Genomic DNA, 25,368 nt, shown 5'->3' on the forward strand with positions numbered 1-25,368 from the left:
CAAAAACTTCTGTCTTACATCTTCAAAAAGTTGTTTGCTAGCATTGTCTTCTTCAAAAGGTTGTATGCTTGCATGATGCTCAGTCTGCATCCACTTCCATGTCTTGTGTCTCTGGTTGAGGGCCTGTTGTAGGAACAAACAGTGTGTTGAGGCAGTTCACTATTTCTGCTATGAGTTCCCTGTTTACCTTGAGTATGCCTTCCAAGGTGCCTTCTCTTGCTTGTCTTGCCTTTGCCATGTGGGGTGGGTTGAAGTTATTCCCACCCTTTTTCTCCAGTATTTTTATCATGCATGATTGGAGAGTGATCCATGTGTACCTGTTTAGTGTAGGATAAAAAATCTAAAATGCCTCTGCCACTTTCTCAATCAGTTCATCCACATTAGTGGGGAAAGACTGATATTGGATGGACTATATAACCTTAAATAAACCAAGGTCCAAAACATTGAGGTCTGGGGATTGGGCAGGTTGGAAAACACACTGAATGTTAAAACCATTAGCTTGTGTGGCTGCCAAAAATTCAGCATCCGTGGGTACTTGATGGGGCCTTGCATTGTCCCACTAAATAACTATATTCTTTGATAACTGTTGTGGCCATTCAGCATGAATAGTTGGAATTATTTTGTTCATAATCATGTCTCTGATTGCTTCTCTGTTGACATTCTGAATGACTTTTGTTTCCACTGTGCCTGCCTTTCTGTTTTTGCTTTTTTTCTTTACCCTTTCATATTTCACAAAAGGGAATAGCCCATACTTCCCTAAGTGAAGTAAGAGTCCCATCCTCACCATAAAGAGGCTTCCCTATCATCCCCATGAACATTTGCCTTCAATTTGAACCTCTTTGATTGTTATGCTATGTATGGTACCTCTTCATTTGGTGTTAGATAAAAGGTCCTTGTCTCCGGGTTCAAGTAGAACCACTTTTCATCAATGTGGATTTGATGTTGCATGTCCATAAATGTTAGATCCCCTTCAGTTGGTACTGGATTAATTTGCTACAACACCCATTTAAGCCTTGCTACTTTGTGATTGTCACTTAAAGCTGGGTGATTTGTTGCTGTGACTGCCCTTAGTCTGCCCTTTTTATTTAATCTATGTATCACCACATGATTGGCATTAAGTGCTGCACCATAACTCCTGTTTGTGGTCCTCTTGTAAAGTGGCACAAACATAAGCCACTCATCAGAGTATCCCTTAGGATTGGGACCAGTCTTGCCTAATTTCTTGCTCCTGACATCTACAACATCTCCCAATTCAATGTGTCTCTTAATTTCTTTGAACCATCTGCCTGTTGTTGATCTATATACTCCATGTTTTCTTGCCAATGAGGACAGCAGGTCTCTTGGGAGATAGTCCCCATCCATGTTCAGCAGGATGTCATCTACTATTTGCCTCTTTTCATTGATGTTGAGTTCTCTGTTTTGCCTTGCATTATGTGGTTGTTGATTTTTTACCATCTGGCTCTGAATCTGAGTTCCCTGTTTCTATTGATTGTGTCTCTTGCTGAGTACTTGCTTCACTACTGCCTGACAGTGATTCTGGACTATTGGATTCATTACCCATTTCTATATTGTGCTGCATTTTTGTGTCCTGCTCGATGAGCAGTTGGCTGATGTTGTAAAATTCATCAAATTCGTCTTCCATGAGTCCCTTTTTTTTTTTCAGATGTGTTGGTAGGTGATGAAGTGGAGCTGTTCTGCCTTTTTTTGGGAGCTTACAATGGAGCCTAATTCTGTACAAAGGACTAATGCTGCTACTAACTCAACAATTAGGAATTAGGACTAATTTTAGTTGAAGATGGTTTTTGTAATTTGCAAACAATGGAAACTTTTTCCTTGTAATCTAACTTTGAATTCTGCTTTCCCTCCCCTGGAGGGAAATAAATTAGGGGGTAAAAAAAGACCCCTCCAACTTGCTGCCAGCCAAAAAGGGAGGGAAAAAGAAAGGGAAAAAAAAAGTCACATGGGTCTCCCACCAAATTGGGACCACTTATTTTCCCACCCTTTTTAACTCACCTAATTACATATCCTTACTCTTTAATACACCCCCTTAAAAGTTTTGCATTGGAGTCCGCAAACTCCCCTTTTGTTGCGAGTAACTTGTAACGAAGGGAGTAGTTGAATTAAACTTTTCAAACAACATGAGAATTCAAACAATAAATAGGCAACAGATAATATTGAACAAAATCAAAATTCAAAACACCACAACATCTTATTATAAGCAACGCATGAACCACAAACAACAGTAACCATGTCCCAACTTCCTCTACCCATATCAAGAATTTGCTTAATGGTGCCCTCCAAATTGCTTCCAACAACTATATTTGATGTTGCTTAGCCATAGACATTTGCTTCCCCTCTGCTTACAAAAGTTGAGTTAGAATCTATACATAACTTTCTGGGAATTGGTATAAATTAATCTGAGAAAGGTTAAAACTTACGAAGCAGCAGCAGCAATAGGCATGGCAGCTACAGCAGGTTCTGTAACTATCTATGTCCTAAATAACAAAAGGCAATTGTAAGCACAACAACAAAAGTGATGTATAATATAATCCTAGCAACTTCCAGTACTAAAAAATAATAATTTATATCAAAGCCTGAAAATCAAGAGGAAAATACTTCAAGAACATACCGAGTGAGGTGCTACTGATTTGGGCACATCAACTGCGGGTGCAAGGTTGTAGTGCTCTGAGGCTAAGCCTACAAATGTGAGCCAATTGTTATATAATAAGACAAACATTAACTATGAAAAATAAGAAATAAAAAATACCAGTACACATAGCAATGATAGCACACAAGCTAAAAGATAGATGGAAGCACCCACTGAGAGGGTTAAGATAAGAAGCATGCAAATTCACATCAACATAATGACAATAATCACTGAACATTAAGTTTCTTGAACCATTGTTCTTCTGATAATCAAGCATAATCACTATCAATAACCTAAGCTATAATCACTCACAAACTAAATTTTAAAACCGACTAAACTTGCTATCTTCAGTGTAGATATAATAACCTCACCACCACCAGAGCCATGACGCAGCAAGCGATGCAACACAACGCACGATCAGTCACAAAAAACTAACACTCAGAAATCCCCATTTCTCATTTTGAAAACAAAAAAAAAACACAAAACAAGCAAAACCCTAATTCCCAAACTCAACACAAAAATCCAACCTAGAAATCACATTTAAAACCATAATTTAGCACCAACAAAGCTCATATCATCAAAGAAAACAACAATAAATAACACCCAATTTCCCAATTTCAACAACATTTAAAACCCCATTTTCAAATTTCAACAGAAATCGAAACCCCTTTTCCAAATTCATCAAAAATCAAAACCCTATTTCACAAATGACAAAAGAGAAGGGTTTTCTTTCGGCAATCTCTAAGACCGAACAAGATCTCCAGACTGAGCATATTCATGTATGATATCCTGTAACAACATTAGGGGAAATATAAATATTCCCCAAACCCCTAAAATTTGATTTCATAACTGATTTTGGTCTCAAATGGAAAATTAAGAAACACAACACCGAAAAAAGAAAGAAACCCTAAAATTGAGTTCACAAAACTTGGAACTGGTGAATTTAAAAGGCAAAGAAAAGCCTCAATTCAAGTAATAATGATAATGGAATAGAGAAAAAGGAAAAAATAATAATAATAAGGATTTACCATTGAATAGCTTCAAACAATCAGTCAAGAGCATTCTCCTCGTTTTGCATTTGTTCGATTCTGATTATTACAACACAATACTTCATCCCATTCCCCACTCTCTCTCTCCCCTTTTGGAAGCCACCACCATTGGCTGCGTATAGAGAAAAAGAGCCCAACTGCTCCTCATAAGCTGCAAACCAAAAAAAAAAAAAAAAACTCATGAGAAGACAATACTGGACTTTCATGACCTGCATTTATTTGTGTTGTATCAGCAAGAATGCCTAGTGTTACCCCATTTGGAAAAATAAACGGCCATAACCCAGGGATGAAACTCATATAAGGATGTTGTACCAGGACCATATTCCCAAGGTAAAGACCTAATGCAAAAAGAATAAGTGAAGACCCATGTATAAAAACTGAGTGATTCACATAAGATAGAATGCCAGGGCTCGTAGTCATGGACATTCAAATAGAACAGAAGTAAAAACTACATGTCCCAAACTAGAGGCATGAAAATAGTGAAAACAGGATTTAATCTGAAGCTGAACAACTTGTTGTCCTAAAGTGCACTCAAATGTAGGTATATAGAAAGGAAGGTTTTTACTCATCAGAAGTGTGTCTCTTACTTTATAATTCACAAATGACAGGCTAGGAGATGCTGCAATTCTATCATCAAATGAGCAGTCAAATCGAAAGACACCTTCTTCTAATGCAGACTCGTAAATCTTAGTTCCTAAACAGATATCACCTATCATTCTTTTACTGTTGATTCCCTCCATGTTACAAGCAAGCTTATAGCAATTGATCGATTTTCTTGATCATGCAAGGAAAAAAAAGAAGATTTTGTCAACATAAGCATCTCTTACAAATCTCTACCTTGCAGTACAACCTTTCAATAATGGAGTAACTAATTATGAAAACTTAACACGGAAGTAGAAGTAGAAATAAAATAGCCAAATACATCAACACTTTACACTTCCTAATCCCTTACACTTGAGCACTTCATTTTCAATTCAAGTGCCAACTGACACTTTGCTATGACCCATGTATCAAATATGGATTGAGAAAGGTGATATTTTAGTTACCATAGGTTAAAAAGCATAACAAAAAGCTAGGAAAGGTGGTAATGGCTACCCTTAGCATCCTTAGGAATAAAAACAGTATGTAAAAAAAATGACTCCATTTCCACCACACAGGCACACACTATACGAAACATGCTCTGAAAAGAATCAATCATTGAAAAACTGTCAGAAACACAACCCTGATCATCACACTTCCTTTGATTGTGTGTAAAAGCTCCTTGATAAGCATTCACATTCACGATGTTACTTTGTAGATAGGTAATGTACATTACATGATTTTTAATCTTGAATACACGTAGTACTATAGAATCCAAACATCTTTAACTAAAAGAACAAAGTGTTATATGAAAATTACCAAGAACAATAAAAGATTACAATTATCCGTAATCTCAAAGCCAACTCGCCGGTAATGAAAATCACCAAAACCATTCCATAAATTTAGTTCACACAAAAACCCCAAATTACATTTTTTATGAGTAAAAAGCCTCCTTTATTGTTCTATCTCTGAAATTTTATATATTTCAAATTAATATTTGATTAATAAAAAATACAACGATAAATCAAGAACCCTATCCATCTCCAACTCCTCCCAAATTCCCACGAACAGCCTCAAGAAATCAAACAAGCCCCTATTTTCCTCCAACTATGAATATCACTTCCGGCGCCAGGGGGGAGGATCAGACCATAAACCACTTTCAATAAGAAAAATTCAACTAAACAAAGAGCAAAATCATGAATAAATCAGAAAAAACAAAAAAAAAATTTATAAACAATATCAATTCAAACAACCAAACCAATAAACTCAATCATAAATAGCATAGACAAATTCGATAACCCAAAAAGATGCAAAAGACCCACCCAACCAAACATTAATAACAGCAATTTGGATGTGCTCAGTTCAACATACAAAAAAAAATTAATAAAAAATAAATAAATAATTTTATTAGGTTACAAATTCAAACAGGGAAAATAAAACCCAAAATTTGAATGAAAAAGGATCAGATTCATCATGTAAACTGTAAATCAATCGATCTATTAAAACAAAAATCTATTTGTGGTAATCGATTTTATTGAAAGTAGTTTTATAGGAAGCAGCTAAAAGCATAACCTTCATCTGTTTTGAGGTGAAGCGGTTATCAAGAGCAGGATCAATGAGCTCTTTGGTGTTATTCTTCTTAATAATGGTTTTGCCTAGAAGAACAGAACAACGAATGTGAATGGCATATGTAATTAGGTCAGTACTTTAGTACTTAAAAATACATTTGCTAACATATCTCCGCATTTCTTTGGTTTCTCTGTCATTTGCTTCTGAATCCAAATCACAATCTCTTGGCAAACTCTACATTACAGGTCATCTGCAACTAGTGAAAGTTTTTTTCCTATCTTTTCTTTCTTAATGTATTGAGATCATTTCTTCATATCAGTCTAGTTCTTTGAACATGAACTTATTAGCAGAAAAATCTTTAATGCTCGTTTGAACATTATCATGTATAAATGCCTATCATGCCAAACTATTGTATAATTATATTTAATAAGAGAAGAAAAGGTTAAATAATGTATTTTCCAAAGTGAAAATATTCTAACCTCTCTAGATGAGTTCGGACAAGGAAAAATATGTTGAAAGGGTCAATTAAGTTTAGTAAGTTCAACCAAGAGTTTAAGAGCTACTTAATATAAGTTCACAACTAAAATATATTAGTGAATTTCAATCAATGCACTGAAATTGGTTAGTTACCTTCCTTTTTCCTACAAGGAAAGATTAAAACATCAGTTTGAGAAATGCTTGAATGAATTTCATTATCTCAAACCCTGGAAAAACAGCCCAGACAATAACAATCAAACGCAATCATAACAAGATTTAATCAACATAATATAATAATTTTTATTGAACAACTTAGGAAAAATAGATGAACAAAAAAAAAAAAAAAAAAAAAAAAAAAAAAAAAAAAAAAAAATCTTCATCATGAATTGCAAAATACAAAAGAAGAGAGGATTAACCCACCCACAAGGCCAAAACTTCTGGGGAGATCATTCCCTAGGCCAAAAGAATGACTACGACAGAAGAAGCTGGAGCTCTAAACTCTTTGTGAAGTTCACCCGGGACTCCAAGTACCCCAACTAAAACTGAACCATCTTTCCTTAAGCAACCTGTCAAACACCCCCACCCAAATTAGCTACCGAAATATAATACAAACAGGTGGAATAATTCATGATCAGTGCATCATTGTTTACAACAAATTTGAGGAATCCATGATCAATGAATCCATACTTTTCCAAAATAGTGTAAATATAAACCACTAAAAATGAATCTTAGGTATATATAATTTCAATGATTTACAGCCAAATTTCAAGCCTCATATTGCCAATAGGAACCAAGTCTGCATATTTGGAAAAGAGTGTTGTTTTCCTGGATGCATTGATCATGTCTTAGCTAAAATTGATTTCAGTAAACCATAACCCTACTTTCAATAAACAAAATTCAACTAAACAAAGAACAAATTCACGTGTAAGAAGGAAAAAACCTTTATAAACGATATCAATTCAAACAAGCAAACCAATAAATTCAACCATAAACAACATAGACAAGTTCAATATACTTTAAACACACAATCAGCTTAATTACTTTAAACACAATCAGCTTTAAACACACAATCAACTTCTTACTCCTCAATTCAGTCAACAGATTAGTTTTTCACACTTTCAAAACCCTATAAAGCATGAAAAATTAACAAATAATCACAACCGGATCCAAAATTCTCAAACCCAGAAAAATCTGATCAATTTTAAACTAATATTCAACCCCAAAAAATAAAAAATGGGTACCTAAAAAATCAAACAAACCCCACTTAATAAATCAACTTAAATAAACCAAAACGGATAAGATCAAGCAATTGAGTCATCAAATTACTAAGTGAGGCATTTGAAGATACACCCAAATAACAAAATCTAACGAAAATCAAAGGTTTTCATAACATCTAGAAACTTTGTTTCCCATAAAAATCAATCCAATAAGAAAGAGATATCAACAACTTCAATAGCCAATCCAATTTAGAAAGTGATATCAACAACTTTGATAACCAATCCTATTGGAAAGAGATATCAAACAGCCTAGACTCCCAAACTAATCAATATGAAGCTGTTAAAGCAATAGACCAAACAAAAACCATAAGATTAAACCTCTAGCCTGGCTATCAATACCGAACTAAGCTCTACCTCTTATCAATCATTAACTAAACATATAAAAACAGCATGCATTAACTCCAATTCAATACATTTAATCCTAAACAAAGACCAAAAAGCATAAGCAACACCACCCTATATAAACCAGTATCTCTTAAACTACGAGATAGCCTGTACCAAAAATTTAAATCAATAATCACAAACTCTTTTTAAAACGGAGGAAGGTAATTCCTATAACCCAGTAATTTACACCATCATTGTAATCCTTAATCTCATATGTTATAAAAATAAAATAAAATAAAATAAAATAAAATAAAAAACATGAGAGATCACAATTTTGTAGAAGATATTGACAACTTTGACAAAGACATTCATCTTAAATTTTTGTTTCCCATAATAATGAACCAACCCATTCAAAAAGAGATATCAACAACTTTGATAACCAATCCAATTATAAAGTGATATCAACAACTTTGATAACCAATCCAATTGGAAAGACATATTAAAAGCCTTGGCTCCCAAACTAATCAATCCAATTGGAAAGACATATTAAAAGCCTTGGCTCCCAAACTAATCAATCTAAACCATATCCTTTACACGCAAATCCTAGAAGCCACACCTATAATGTATGCAAAGATTAAAAAAAAGAGAGGGGGGGGTTAATAGATAAATGTAAACCAATCATACCAGTAAACCACAATCAGCAACCCCAACTGTAACCTTGAATACCCACTAACAATTGTATCCCAGAATAGAATCCAAACTAAACGACACTTAACAATCAACATCGAAAACAACAATTAAAATTGTAAGATGTAGAAATATTATTAGACCGATGATATTCACATCCGCATTGATATTCACATCTGCATTGATCCAAACCTGAAATATTATTAGACCGATGAGCACCGGCTGTACACCATGAAACCCAAAACTTTCAAACAGGTCCTTTGAATTCCTCACAAGAGTATATCCTCCAAATTGCAAGAAAGTAAGAATCTGCATAAGTTAAAACATATAAAAAAAACCATCATTAGATTATTGAGGACCTCAGTCAGAAGAAAACTTATTGGGCTGAATAGCGCATGAAATCATCAATTTTAGAATATCTATCAACTGCAAGATAACTTTGATTCAAAGATTTCAATGTTTATCAATTATTATCCATAAAGATTTTCAACATTCAGAATAATGTCCCAACAAATATTGGCAATTCCCTTGAAATTCCAAAGGCTCACAAATTTCTTACAGAAGTATCATAAAAATCTAACAAGATGTCACCAGATAGTTACAGCTTCAAACTAACGCTTTTTTTATAAAACCCACATCACATCAGATTCTAAAAACATACTGACAGTCCTAGCCGCTGAGCTAAGTATCACTGAGATGATAGCTTCATTACTATCATATTTCTACTATTATTCTGGAAAGCTATATCATATTATCAATAAAGAATAACACACAATATGTTGTACAAAGACACTTCTAAGATAAGAGGTTCAGCTGCATGTTAAATGGTATTACATGACAGTTTATTCTGCCACATCTATGGCTAGGTCCACTTCCGATAAATGAAGCAATTAGCTAGAGTATAAATAACCTGGTAAATATGAAAAATTGAACCTCTAAAGTTCCAGATTTTGTTCATAGTGATTCATTGCTCTGTAGTTTAAAGGAAAAGTTGAGGACATCATGAAGCAGGTGCAATCTAATCAGTCAGATTTTTTTTTAAAATTCTTTGTCAATTATGCAGCTAATAAACAAGGAGGGCAGATCAAACTCTAGCCTACTCCAAGCCACATAACAAAAGAGAAAGCAGACAAAAAAAATACAAGTTATACCTGGACAGCAATGAAAAAATAACATGGTATGATTAAGTTTCCAGTGCCCTAGTTCATGTGCAATAACCGCGACAACCTCCTTGTCATCCTTGCACTGCGAAATCATCAACAATCCAACATCATTTCCCATAAAAAACATAATGGGTATGCAATTTTCGACACTGTTAAAAAATTGACAGGAACACAAAAAAAGGCTTTGTAGATTCACAACCAGCAAATTCTAGAACACATTAATGAATGGTAAAGACACTAAAAAAAAAAGCATAGTAAATTCACAACCAGCAACTTCTAGGACACATTACCAAAAGATAAAGACACTGTTGAGCTAGTGTTTACAAAATTAGAACAGAGCACACAAATGCCACAAGAAATCTGTTAAAGCATTCCTTAAAAAATATTATAAAAAAAAAAAATTGTTGCAGATTACAAATAAGAATGTTTTGTTAATTTGAGAAAATAGTCATGAGCACTAACAATACAAAAAGCCAAGGAGTAATATTAGGTAAGGTGACAATTATAAGCAATTAAATTATATAGGTCCAGTACTGAGCTTACGTGCTGAATCAGTGTATTGTAGAGGACAATACACTTGTTATTGAAGAAACCATACATGTAAGCCTGCAAATCAATAGGAAACAAAAAGATAAATACATATTTCTATCTGCATTCTGGTAACTGCCAAAAGCATGTCATGCACACAGAAATGATACAAGTGGTTTAGCTGGATTGGAGAATTAGTTATCGTATTTTCCATAACATGCCTAATGAGGTCGAGGTCGAGGTGTTACAACATACCTCTTATCAATCATTAAACATATAAGCTAATATGAGAAACAGCACACATTAACTCCAATGCAATACTTTACATTTAAATTCTAAACAACCGAAGAAAGATACACAAAATACAACAAACCATATCCTTTACACGCAAATCCTAGAAGCCACACCTATAATGTATGCAAAGATTAAAAAAAAGGGGGGGAGTTAATAGATAAATGTAAACTAATCATACCAGTAAAACACAATCAGCAACCCCAACTGTAACTTTGAATACCCACTAAGAATTGTATCCTAGAGTAGAATCCAAACTAAACGACACATAACCATCAATATCGAAAACAACAATTAAAATTGTAAGATGTAGAAAGCAATTAATTCAATCAAACACTATATACACACTTATTGTTATATCTTATTGAAATTAAATCAGAGCACAAATACAAACATGGAAAATAAGGTACCCCAACTCTCCAAAACTAAGTAATTACCTTTTTTTCACAAAAAGAAAAGATGGATAGTTTGTATAACAATAAAATAATACTAATCATCAATAACCGAATCAAACATAACCACTAATCAACTATCAAGATAAAATTACCACTAAATCAATAACCACAACAATAATCTTCATTAACTAAATTTCAAAGCCGACTAAATTCACTAATAATAACCGCTATTAAGTTACCTTTACTTCTGATAACCACCTAGCTCACCACCACTACCAGAACCACAACGGAGCACGGAATCCAAGAGAACATACGATAAAGCAATGATCAAGATTCGAGACAAAACTAATAAGCAATTATATTACCACCCCTATAAAAAAAACACCTTGCTTAATTCAAATCAAAAACGAAAATAATCGCGAAAAAAAAAGGGAGAAATGAGAAAGCAAAAGAAAATGAGCGACAGCGATCCACAAACAAAGCTCTGAAATCGTGGAACCCTAATCAGAATAGGCAATACCTTATCTATAATTATAATCTACCTTTGATTACGCTACAGTTAGAGAATAATCAAACCCTAATTGCAGTATCAAACGATGGAAATTAAACAAACCTTAGCTTCAATAGATTGAAAAACCGCAGGCTTCAATGAAAGTAATAGAGAAAAGAGAAAGTGAAGGTGAGGTGAGGAGAGGTATGTAGAAAGATATGAGGGCAGAGCAAAGATGGTGAAAGCTTCAACGGAAGTGAAAGTTGTCAGAGTACGCTACAATAGAGGAGAGAGAAAGTGAAGGTGAGGTGGAAAGGAAATGGGGGCAAAATGGAAAAACTGTAAAATAAAACCCAAACTAAGGGTAGAAGCGTCCGTGCACTAGCCTACTGTTCATAAGGAACAATTCCGCTAAACTTCTCTCTTTTTAAAGACTAGTTGTGGACCCCCGTGCGATGTGTGCGATTCCCCGAGTTATCGGTATTACTCATTAGCTAATTGTTTTGACATCAGTAATTGTTACGTAGTTTTGATATGTTGTGGTTTTATAAAATGTGTAATCAATTATTATGATATATGAATACAATATATCAAGTACTCTTATACTAATATTGTATTTCTGACCAAAATTCACAAAATTTGCAAATCATATTCATTTTTATAGACGCTGACCCGCGCCTTTTGGATTATTAAAATCGAATCTAAACCGAATTTGAATTCAATCCAATTTAATCCAATCCAAACCGAAATAATTCGGTTATGGAAATTGATTAGTATAACTCCTATAGCTTATTTCACTTGTTATTTGAAGATTTATATTGTGAGATTTGTGACACGACATGCTAAACTAAGGTGTTAGGAGATCTATTCTTGTACATTGTGTTGTGGCTAAGCCTCGTTCATTAAACTTCCAAAATAAATTGCTTGGGACGGAGTGAAGGACAGTGCAAAAGAATCAATAATTGCTTCATATATACAAAAACTTGATTTATTACAAAATTATCAGTACCTTATGTATTAATCTTACAATCAATTATACTACATACTTAACTATGTATTAATCAATTACTGTATGTATTAATCAATAATACAAAAAAATAAAGACTCAAGAATGGTTTCCTGCAGAACCAAGGATAGAGGAGTGATCAACAACTTTATTACTCCGTACAAAACAATTGAGGAAGAAAATTGATGAACACCGAAAGATTGATCATGATCCCTATGCCCTTAACTATTTGTAACTAAAGCTTCTTAGCTATGGATAATCCCTCCTTAGTTTGGTCCAGACCGCTCATTGCAACAGATATTGAAGGCGTGCCTCTAAATCCTCTAAAATTATTGTCAGCAACTCATTTGAGTCCATACAATCAAAGCTAAGCCTAAGGTCCAAATACTCCCAAGCATTAACCAACAATGGATCAATCAAACCACCATTCATTTCCTGGCGGTGCTTTACAGTGGTTTCTCTTCGCAAAATCCTTCATTGGAACATATTACCCATTTCATAGGCTCGCTGTACATAGCAATATGACCACTATCTTCCCATTTTCCATTATTGACATTATCTCTTCCAAAGCCTCCTATCCATAATCCTTATCGTCTGATTTCTGCATTGGTATAAGACGGTAGGCTTCATCCACAAAAAGAATCCCCCCCTCCCTTTAGCTTCTTTAATCTATGCAATTTGAGGTCATTTAAACCCACAATGTTTGAAAATTCACACTCAAGTTCATCCATCTTAGATATCGTCAGACTACAAGTTTCAAGGGCTTTGAGCTTCCTTTGCTCCTCCAGATATTGATTTAATATTTTCCGCAATTTCTCACTACCAGGACATAGTGACAGATGATTCAGAGGGGTCAGGGTATCCTACATCATAAACATAAGACAATTGTTGAATATTAGCCAGCTAGCATTTAAAATAAACTTGAGTTTTGAATATTTAAGCATGGTGTCCATTGACTCACGTCGTCCTTAGCATTGCAATCAGCATCATACTCAAGCAAGGTATTCACTGTAGAGAAGTCATTTGATCGAAGTGAATGCCAAACACCAAGATGTAAGGACGTCATTCCATTTGCACAGACATAAGTAAGAGGTCTTACAAAAATTCTAGCAGGTTTACCAAGTCCTCAGCATTATATTAGTAACCATAGAACAAATGGAGAGAGAAAAGGCAGGTTACATTGGCTTTGGCCTCCACAAAAGCACGATGAGAAAGAAGCAGCTTCGCAGCTTCATTGCAGCCATTCTTTGCTGCCATGTGTAATGGAATTTCGCCGTACTGCAAATATCAGAGTACTATTAGGGATCGAAATAACAAAAAAGTTTACAACTCGCTGCAATATTAGCACTCTTGCACATTTAACCAAAGTGTGCAAAGCCATACCATATTCTTGGCTTCCATTTCAACCTTCTCTAATCCCTACCAATTTAGCAAAATTTTAACAATCTCAACATTGTTGTAGCCGCACCAACATGAAGAGGAGTTTGCAGTTTTGCACCATTTGTAATTGTAAGAGGAACAAGTCAATAAGTATCAGCTGAAAGCACAACTTCAAATGACCTCAACATGAAACAATCACATTCACTTAAACATCACAAGACACAAGGGCGATTCCCTGATCTCGTCTTCTATATGAACCCAATAGTGTAGATGCCGTTATTAAATACTAATGAACTAATCTACTTAATTCTAGTGCATCTACTAATCTGTAACGGATGTAAATGGTGGCACAATTCTTTCAAAACCCGAAAGCATCATTCTTTGCTCTTTGATTTGCCTTAGCTAATGACTTTACAGTACATCAGAAAAATCCACCTCAAAGTTTTCCACAAAGAGCAAAGTTTCCAAGAAAGAGCATTACATGCACAAAGAGTTTCTTGAACTGAAGGCGATTAGTAAATGATTTGGATTAATATGTGATAAAGACATTGATAACTAACTAACTGGTCTTCCTCTACTTTGGTGAAAAAAATGCCATGGAATGTACAACAATTAAATATAATTACCAGGGCCATGTAGCTTGTAAACCTTTCATTGCCACGGTCCCACTAATAGTACCCCTTCAGTTGAGACTTGAGAAGGCTTCAACTGACCTTTGTAAACAATAGTCCTGCGACAATCAAGCACCAAATTACAGAAAATGCCAAGATCAAATACTGCTATCAGAATCAATTCAAATAGAGAGAGGATGTTGTCCTTGAACATATATAGATGTCCTTGACACCGCCATGAGGAAATTCAAAGCGATTGTGATAGCTACCATAGAAACCCTCCTTAATATGTAATCTGTTAGGAAAAACAAACAAAATAAATTGTTTACAGCTAGGAAAAGGTAGAACATAAAACCTTAGGAAATAGCACAGAAAATTCCACAGATTAGAATGATCACAAATATTATTGTATAAGAGGATGTCACATGCTCCTAATCTCTTTCTTCAAAAATCCATTGTATTCAAGAAAAGGACTTAATACAGAACCATAGAGCTTTGTTTACTCCAAGTAAGCAAAAATAGAAAACATGGATAAACAATAAGCCCTAGAAATAAAAAATTTCATTTTAAAAACTTGGAGCTCAACTCACAAATAAAAACCCATAAAATAAACATGAAGCTTAATCGATCGATAACAAACAACGAAAAATTCGCCTAAACTAATTGCAGAAAAATCCCCAAACTAATATAAGTTCAAAAACATATATACATACCTGAATTCATAAGCACCATTGAAGCGTTTTTCATAATACCTCAAAACAAAATCACACCTCCTCCTCCAGCCCGTTGTTTATGCAATGACGATACCGAATAATCCAAAATCTGAAACAAATCCAAATTACAATCTAGGGATTTTGATTTTCAAATCCAAGTCCAATAAGAATCCTAATTTACATGAACGATTAAACCCTAGACCGAGAAACGATTTTTGATGATTATAAAAACAATCATCTTATCTTAGAAGTTGCTTCAATGGACAAAAAATCCTGCCCATAAATAGTAGATCGTAAACAATAAACCAAGAAAGAATCAAAAGCAAACCAAAGAGAAAATACCTGTTGAGATTGAATTGCTGATTACAATTACAAACCTAGCAAATGTAAAAAGTAACCCAATTTAGGAGAGAGAAAGAAGCAAACCAAAATATCATATCACTGATAGCAAGGGCAAAAAAGAAAATCCACTTTCACTTTCAATAGTCTAACAATTACTGCTCCTAAGCTACAGTAGCAAGGTTCTCATATAGGAAAAAGGGTTTTAGATTTTAGAATTAGTGCACATCATAATGAGTATATTTGTGCAATAAAAGCTACAGGTAGCACTCACAGATCTACTCATTATCTCATATAGATCTCAAGCAACCATCATTACAAATTGTTTTACAAGCATTTTGGTAAAAACTGAAGAAAGTCTGGCCATCATCTAATATTCTGTTTCCTAATTTCCCATAGCATACATAGTTGACATTCACCACAATAGCAGGCTATGTTGAACAAACAAAGCTCTGCCACAATTGAATTTGCAAAGCATTTAGAATTTAATACAGTATACACAGTCTACTAAGGAGTAAGGAAGCTCACATAATTTCATTCATTCCCTGTCAATCTGTCATATTTGTCAAAAATGTATAATATTCCTTTCTCTTCTATACACCTCACAGCTTCACCTTACCAACAGTCCACCATTTTAAATTATTTCAAAGTAAAAAAAAAATAGCAATCCTCCAAACTGAGATTAAAACAAATGATCATGGCATTTAGAAGTTGAACTCACTATAAGTTAGTAATCACACTCTAGCTGAGTCCTACAAACCACAATCAACTAAACTTAGTTTCCTAGGCAACTCACTCAAAAACCACTATAAATATATACTTCGCACAACACCACCACCATCTGTTCAAAGAATTTCTAATCACAAATATGTCACTATTAAAATACATTGTTTTAGAACTAAGCAAGTAATAATGAATTTAAGCTCATGAAGTTTCCACTGCCACCAAATCCAATAAATACAACAACAACATTAAGTTTAACAAAATAAAATGCATACAAACAACAATAAGATATAGCATACAATACATGAATACAGAGAGCATCCATGACACTCCGACCACCACTTTCAGGCAATAGCTTGATCTTGAACTTCTGAACTCCACCATTAGAATTAGAAGGGGACTCCGCCTTCAGTATTGTCCTGAAAACCTTCTAAGAGCTAGGCTTTTCCTTCTCCTTCCTTGAGGTACCAGAAGGGAAGCTAATAGGCCTCCCATAATCATCGAATAGCGTAGAGAAATTAAATTATTTTGACCCTATCCCTCGAGCACCATATGGCTCTGATTTTCCTTGATAAGCATGCATCCCATCATCCTTATAATCATACCTACCTATTAAATTAGACCTATTTCCCCCAAAACGTAGAATATTGATGATCTAAAACCCTTAGGAGGAGAAAACGCAAAATGCAACCCATTTTCTAGATCAAAAACCCTAATACTCACGATTTTTTCACCTGACTTTCTGAAAAAAAAATTGGAATTTTCAACCGTGGAAATTATTTCAGTAAAAAAGTTTAGCCGCAAAAAAAAATGAAAAAATAAAAAAAAATAATAAATAATCACAATTTCATCAACAAAACCCATCACAATCCCTGATTATGAATAAAACCCATTAAAAAAACATAACTTAAAATCCATACAGAATCTGAAGTTACCTTGGTAATTGAATCTGAGAAAATTACTCCATAAGATCAACCAAAACAAATTAAAGATATACCCTAGATTTTTTAATTGATATTAGAGGATTATTACAAAGGATAAAACGCATACTTATCTAAAATCTAAACGCTACTTCCTCACCTCCCCCTATGCATAGTCACTTTTTTTCTCTACTCACTCGTAATTTGTAATAAAAAGTTTCTTCTTCATACTCCCTCCTTCCCTCCACTCTATCCCTCAACTTTCCTCCCTCTCTCTCCCTTCGTTTAAAGATACACAATAATGACAAACGACTGGCCTCAAAGATACATATAGATGACCATGTCATTTTTATAATATGATCAATCTTTGAAAGCAATACAAGTCTTAGGGCTAAAAATGCAACTAAGAGTAGATCAATAGAATAGTGGTATACATAAAGTTGATAAACTTTTCGGCCAAGCTTACCCCGCGATGTATATCTTACCAAGTGTTCTGATTATATCAAGTTCACCATCTGCCAGTAAAAGCTGACTGACATTTCCTTACACTCAATGTTTTACCAGCCTGAAAAAAGAAAATACGCTCACTCTTTCTCCCCCCGGCCTCTTTATCTCTCTTCTTCATACCTCTTTTTCCTTCATTGTTGTGTCTATACTCTCTCTTATATTTCTCCTTCTCCCTCTCTTATTTCCCTTTTCCTATCTTTACCTTGGATTATCCCACCTTCGTGTTCCTTCTTCCACCCATCTACTCTTCTTTTCTTCTTTTTTAATATGAACATTTCAATAAGCCTTTTACCTATTGCCCCCTCTTCCCACCATTAATTACCCTCTTTAATAAGATTTTCTTAAGTGATCTTTATCTTTTCCTCTACTTCACTTTTGATAAGGTCTTTTAAAAGTGCTCTCTTTTTCTCTTATTCTCTTGTTATTATATTTCTCTTTCTCCTTATCTTATAATCAATTCATACTTGCATATCCCTAATTATAACCTCAACCTCTCTCTCACTCACCTTTTTTTTTTTTTTTTTTTTTTTTTAATAGTTTTATAAAAAGGTTTATAAAAGAGTACTTATTTCTTACTGCTATTTTAAAGTGCTCTATTATATTATATGTCGAATTTTCCTTTACCTCCCTCTTTTTCTCTTCCTCTTCCCATACACGCATTCTCTATCGTTACCTCCCTCCCTGTTGTTTAAGCTTTCTTTATTATACTTTTTCCTTTATTCCTCTTTTTTCTTCATCTTTTAATGAGCCTTTTCCAACTAAGCCCCCTCCCAAATCCTTTTTTTTATTCTCTCTATAATTTTCTTTTATGATTTATGTGCGTCTAAGAAAGTCATTTTCATTTTTGCTTATTTCTTAGTCTTATACTTGAAAAAGATCTTTTCTAAGTATCTTTTTCGTATCTTCCTTACCTAACGTTGTCTCCCATCCTTCATTCTTTCCTTTTCTCTCTTCTTCCCTATTTGTTTCGTCAAATTCCAATCCAACTTTTACGACTTATAGAGAGTCACTTTCTACATGATTTTGGATTTCCATAAAATAAAATACAGTATAATAATAGTTCTTTCTAAGAAAGACTCAATGTCTTCTCCTCTATATTACAACCAAAATCATCATTTCTTATGTTTCTAATATAACGTTGCTTCTCCTTCTTCACTACATAACCTAAAATGAGTAAGCGTAAAAGCAGTTGGTAATTAAAAAAAAAAAAACATTACAATAAGCAATTTAACACCCAAAAAAGTGAAGCAATAATATGTCACCACTCACTCACTCTTGTAAGTCATGACTAACAATTCAAGTTACAACAATTGCACCAAGAGGATGTACACGCAGAAAAAGTAACTTAGATTAACTTTGCGAATTGATAAAAGAAGAATTCTACTTCATCTAGCTCCGCATCAAATGAAAATCTAGCTTGTGAAGTTCAGATAACCTGCTGACCTTCTTCCCTTGAATAAATTCATCATTGTATTAGGATAAGGAAAGTCAAAACCTTTAAAAAAAACATTAAAAGGATAAAAAATAGAATGCGGGAATCCCAAATTAATTCCACAATTCTAAAATGGTTTCAGCAGCTTACAGATTACAACAAGAAACCAGAAATTCCAGAGTAATTAAATACTATTAATTGGTTTAAATAAGGTTTATATATGAATGAAAAACTTACAAGATATTATGACTTAAATGGTCCCGTTTTGGTTTCAACTATAGTTTCATACTTTTCCTACTTTAAATTATACTAATTGAGGTTATATGTGAATCAAAAACTTGTTTACAAGATATTAGGACCTACAAAAAGCCACATCCAATACCACCTATATGTTGAACACACTAATAAAATTCTTGAAAAAAAAGAATAATAAGAAAGAGCTAAATTCATTTTAGCAAAATGTAAATTCTATCTCATTTATAGCTTTTATCCCTGACGACAATCTAATCTTACGCATAATTGATATTGTGAAGTACTATATAGTTAATTACTTGTAAGAAAGAGCTAAGCGGGTGACCGAAGACCATCTAGAACATATACAAATTATAAAGGAAAAAGAATATTAATTTAATGACATATTTAGAGGAATGCTCAACCAAAGTGAATATTTCCTCTCTAACTAAAACACGTGAATTATATCATGCAATGAGCTGGATACTTGCATTTAACTAAAAGTTCAAAGCAGTTGGAATTTTGGGTAATAATGTGCTTAGTTTGTATTTGGCCTTGTATAAATACAATTTTTTTCATGATAAAATAGTAAATTTTATACCCGAAAACAATTGAAAATGTTTCAAGGACCTAAATTTTATACTGAAAGCACATAGGCTTTGAAGGGGAAATGCAGATGCATGGCAGTAGAAATTACCTCTTTCATTATAGCAATTGACAGTTGCTGCCTTTCTTCCTTCTCACATTGACACTCCCAAACTAGCTAGAGAAATCCTTGTTATATTTCTTCAGCTCGCAGAACATAAGACTGCATCAACAATCAGTGATAATTGGTAAATAATATGTAATACACAATTCTTATCAAATATGCACCACGTTTCACAATTCTCTTTATCAAGCAACCAGACACATGATTTGACCAATACTATACGAATTCAAGTATGTGAACATAAGGGGTGAAAGCTCTTAACTTTATAACCACTTTAAAAGAAACTCATGAACCACAATAACAACCCAAAATTAACAAGTAGTGCAGCAATATGATCCACATTCCATTAGATTCCTATGGCAATATGAATACTTTCTTGATAATTCTTACTCAAGCTTTCTTATAGAATAGAATTGACAGCATAATTCTTTAGTTATATTACAAGGGATCTTGTTAAACATTTATATTGAACACCTGAAGATAAGGCTTTGATTAAAATACTCAGAAACTTAAGCTTAGGCGAAAACAATTACGCGTTTGGAAATTGGCAGCCTTAACAAGCTTGGACACATATCCGTCGCAAATATTTACACCAAGGTCACCCTAAGACGACCCACATAACGGACTCGATAAACCATAATCATCCGAGTTTCATTTCTCGAACTACCCATTATTCATTTGTTTGACATTCATAACACAATAATCCAATACCCAATATACCTTAGAAACATAAAGCAATAGAACTTTAGTCCGATATAGCGCCGAGTCATAGATACCCTAAACCCTAAACCCAAACCAGAAAAAAATGTGAGGGATCCATCTCTCGTCAACTGTTACTTCAAAATTCATAAAACACAAATGGTGAAATATGCAATTAGAAGTCACCTTAGGAGGAGGATGGACAATGCCGTTGATTTGAGTAAACGCACTAGTGATTGTGATTCCACAATAATGAAGCATAGGTTCAGCAGCATAATTACTAAACTTCAGAGCTTACATCAATAACACAAATTTAATATAATAATAACCAGAGCCAACAAAAATACAAAGGCATCAAGCATCACTTATGCATAATGGGAACCTACATGAGAAAGCTCAAATCCTCAAGGTAAAGAGGAAGAATGAAAGACGAACTCTTTGACTTGCGATTGTGTTCTATTGCTTAAGAAAACGAACTTGTGTGGTATTTTAAAAGACAGGAAGAGTTCTATTATATTGACCATGTATCAAATGCTCTATCATGCACATTTTTATGAGGGTGTAAGGCATAGGTACCCCCAAAACAAGCAAAATTCAAGGAAGAAAAGGCCGAGCCTAGGGTATCATCAAAAAAATATTCATTGCTAAACTTGTGATTGAATGCACATGAACTACCAGCCTCAAAACAGGATATATAGGAGAATATTTGTACCTTGAACTAGCAAGATAAGAACTTCAGTCTCCAATTCACACCGTCAAATATGCTAGAATAAACGTCTAGCCTTCTTGCCTATATCATCAGCAAATATTATGATAGCAAGTCTGTTAGTGTAAGCAAATAGCTCAACTTGTGAATGCGTAAACTTGATTGGATAAATTATAAACATGTGACAAATCTGATTTTCTTGAACTATGATGATTTTGTAGAAACATTGGTACGGAGCATTAAATTAGTTTAGGCAAATCCATGGCTTATATATAGTGTGCTTTTGCGTTAGAAAATTTTATTGTATGTCTCAAGTCTAATAGCTTATTAGTGGTATAATATATAGTTTAGAGAGACAAAGAGAGAGAATTATGGTGTATACCCCTGGTATTCTTACGCACTGGCCATGGGAGCCTCTTGGTAGCTTCAATATTTTACTCTCTCTTTCTTACAAAAGTCATTTAAAGTTTGTAATTTGTATTAGTTTATACAAATGCTCGCTCATTGATTTACTATTATGTTGGCCTTGTTTTACTAATGTTAAATTCTTTTCCTGACATACATCCCTGCCTACTAAGGGTAAATTGAGTGAAGATGATTTTTCAAATCAATAAAAATCAAACTTGGAAAAAAAAAAAGTAAAAAATGTATTGAGTTGTATAAAAACCTCATTGAAAAATAGAGATCACAACTTTCAAAGAAAAACCAGATCTTCCACAAAAATCAAGTTCAAAAGCAGAAAATCTGCGTTGCCTCATATGATTGTAGCCACAATTCCCCAAATCAAACCTTAAAACCCCAATAAGAACCCAGGAAACCAGAAATTTTGAAAAATAAAGAAAATTTACCTGGATTCAGGTGTGGTTAAGATTAATTTTGCTGAGTTTTACAATGTTCAAGTGGTCCTTGATATTCTCGTCGTCCTATGTCATAAATTCAATTTCATCAAGTTAAAAGCGAAGTGACGGTATCAATAAATAAATCCACAATAATCTCAATTAATGTACTCCATCATTAAAAGCTATTAATTAATTGCTAATAAGTCAAACACAAGTCAATTCCAGTAAAATAATAAGTCAAACACAAGTCAAGATCGTGACAATACTACACTTGATTCAAACACTTACGTTCACATCAAATCCAACTAAAACACAACAAATCTAAGCACGCATTCATGATATATAGTATATCTAATTTAACAGAAAAACCATGAACAGAAGTAGGTGAACAAAACTGCTTTCTACTGATCATATTCCTAAGACGCCAATTCAGCTAAACTTGCAGAAATATGGTACTGAAATAAGCCTTCAAGATAAACTCTAATCAAATTAAGCCAACAATTCCAGAAAAGCACTAATCAAATCCATTACTCAATACTGCCTCACTCTATCCTTGCACTCCACTTCCAACGTGAAACAAGAGTGCGGTAGTATACTACATGTTGGTAATTAGTAATGAAATAAGTCTTTAAATTAAACTTTAACCAATTCCAGAAAATCAACAATCCAGTTCAAATAATATCCCACTACATAGCATTCAAAACCAATTAATCAAAATATTCTTCTCGCCAACATTCTCATCCTTATTCATTTCAACTACAATATTCTGCCGACACATATAGTATCCTCAACACCTCAATATTCATATTAACTGCAGGAATGTTCTCAAATATCTAAAATAAAATCCAAATATTCCTATTAAAACTCCAGAAATATACTCAAATATCCAAACTACAACCAAACTCCTATGAAATTGCCAGAATATTAGTACACATCCAAATACTCCTATAAAATTGCAGGAATTTTCTTAATTATTCAAAATAGTAAAATACATCCAATATATGCATATTCAAGTATCAAATCTCAGTCATTCCACCAATATACTATGTCTAGTAACTAAACAAACAGCATTAAGCACTCATTTAGCGATTGTTAGCTTGAATCTCAGGTATTCTTCCACATCTCAGTATATAGAGCAGCAAAATCAGAGAAAAAAAATTTCAAAATAACAAATACAAATCGAATTAAATCTTTTAGGTCAAAATCAATTCAAACTGATCTCTGCAAAATCGAACATCTAAACCCTTTAAAACGGCACAAAACAAAAAAAATAAAATAAAGAGAACTAAAAGAAAACACATAACCTAAACGGCTTTGTAAGCATTCATAGTATCTTCAGTAGCAGTTTCCGTTTATCACCAGATTAAGACATTCCACAACAGCATTTCATAATTAGCCAGTAAGTTCCATAGATTAGAATGATCATAAATATTGTTCTATAAGAGGATGACACATGCTCCTAATATCTTTGTTTAAAAATCCATTGAGATTCAAGAAGAGGACTTAATACAGAACCTTAGAAATCCAAGTAAGTGAAAACAGAATATATAGATAAACAATAAACCCTAGAAATCCAATTTTTCATTTATAAAAACTCAGAACTCAACTCACAAAGAAAACCCCATATAAATAATCGATCGGAAACAAACAACGAAAGTTCACCTAAAAGAATTGCAGAAAAAATCCCCAAATTAACTTATTAACATATATTCATACCTGAATTCATAACAAAATCCCACCTCCTCCTCCGGCTCCTTATTTATGCGATGGTCCAAAAGAATCCAAAGTCTGAAACAAATCAGATTACAATCTAGGGATTTTGATTTTCAAATCCAAGTTCAATAACAATCCTAATTTACATAAACGATTAAACCCTAGACCGAAAACGATTTCGATGATTATAAAAACAAGCATCTTATCTTAGAAGCTGCTTCAATGGACGAAAAATCCAGCCCAGAAACTACACTTTACAAATTAACACACAAAAAACTCAACATCCCCAATTACCATTTAATTCCATCATAAATTCAACAAATCACAACCTAAATCCCCAATTACACAACAATAAAACATCAATTACCATAACCCAAACAATCATAAACAAATCCAATCAACTATAGCCCTAACAACCAACAATCAAAACCTGAAAACCGCAATAAATACAAGCAAATTAAGAAAATTAACAAAAACAGAGAGAAGAAAACTAACAACGAGCGGGACCAGTTCCACCATCAGAATCAAGAGATTAAAATTCACGAGCAGCCATACGACTATTACACTCAGCATCAGCTTCTTCACGAAAACCACGGCCTTTCGTCTTCTTCACGAATCTAGCAGCCGAACCGCCGGCAATGGCAGGTTTGAGCTTGGGATACGAAGCCCTAGGAATCTTTGATGATCAGAGTGTTATCTTCCACAGAAGCCTTGACATCTTCTTTGGCCAAACCAGGCATATCAACTTTCAATTGAAGAGCTTCGTCTTCTCGAACATCCCAGCCTCTTCTTCTGATAGCAAAAATGAAAAGTACCATAATTTAGGAGAGAGAAAGAAGCAAAACACAATACCAAATCATTGATTTCAGGGGTAAAAAAGGAAATACACTATTCATTTTCGTTTTTTTTTACGGACACTATTCATTTTCAATAGTGTTTTCGGTTACTGTTCCTAAGGAATAGTAGAAGATTTCTCATTTTAATAAACTTATAAGTTTTTAAACATTTTTAGAAAGTTTTTTTTTTGGTTGTTGTAATCTATGGATTGGCTTTTGTATTTGGACCAAAGCTAAAAAAGATAATTTCTTATGGGCCACCTATTAAGCTCTTGATTTGTAACGTGAATTGGGTCCAACCTAATAACATGTTCACATTTACAAATTTACTAGTCTTTATTAATTTTTAATTAGGATATAATTCTTTTGCTTCGAGAGCCGGATTAAATGGTTATTCTGTCACTAATTCTTGCAAATATTTATAAACAATTATCTAGGGTAGCTTCACGCACAGTAATTTGGTAGAACCTTTATGAAAAATGTGATGATGTAGTTACGTTTGGCGGTTTGGAGTTAGTCATAGTGCAA

General features: G+C 33.7%; 2 long non-coding RNA genes across 9 annotated transcripts; both read right to left on the reverse strand.

Moving 5' to 3' along the window:
- Positions 1-2,097: 2,097 nt before the first annotated feature.
- LOC145569241 (uncharacterized) lies at positions 2,098-11,844 on the reverse strand. 7 transcript variants are annotated; one of them, XR_014096070.1, is made up of 10 exons: positions 11,600-11,791; positions 10,316-10,378; positions 9,761-9,854; positions 8,802-8,918; positions 6,742-6,887; positions 6,475-6,548; positions 3,676-3,847; positions 2,630-2,697; positions 2,439-2,495; positions 2,098-2,356 (listed from the first exon to the last, which is right to left on the reverse strand). It is a non-coding gene; the product is annotated as an uncharacterized LOC145569241 (long non-coding RNA). The 7 variants fall into 7 exon arrangements; XR_014096068.1 differs by lacking the exon at positions 6,475-6,548 and adding an exon at positions 4,284-4,470 and having other exon boundaries at positions 11,600-11,790; XR_014096072.1 differs by lacking the exons at positions 6,475-6,548; positions 11,600-11,791 and adding exons at positions 4,284-4,470; positions 11,226-11,527.
- A 577-nt stretch (positions 11,845-12,421) lies between these two features.
- LOC145567799 (uncharacterized) lies at positions 12,422-24,789 on the reverse strand. Of its 2 annotated transcripts, none has more exons than XR_014095739.1 (10): positions 24,500-24,789; positions 24,008-24,079; positions 22,301-22,375; positions 21,459-21,536; positions 20,036-20,146; positions 15,529-15,563; positions 15,187-15,295; positions 14,489-14,768; positions 13,444-13,760; positions 12,422-13,345 (listed from the first exon to the last, which is right to left on the reverse strand). It is a non-coding gene; the product is annotated as an uncharacterized LOC145567799 (long non-coding RNA). The 2 variants fall into 2 exon arrangements; XR_014095738.1 differs by having other exon boundaries at positions 15,529-19,126.
- Between the last annotated feature and the right edge of the window lie 579 nt (positions 24,790-25,368).

Source organism: Chenopodium album, chromosome 11 (genome assembly GCF_948465745.1).
Source record: "Chenopodium album chromosome 11, dcCheAlbu1.1, whole genome shotgun sequence".
NCBI classification, from domain to species: Eukaryota; Viridiplantae; Streptophyta; class Magnoliopsida; order Caryophyllales; family Amaranthaceae; genus Chenopodium; species Chenopodium album.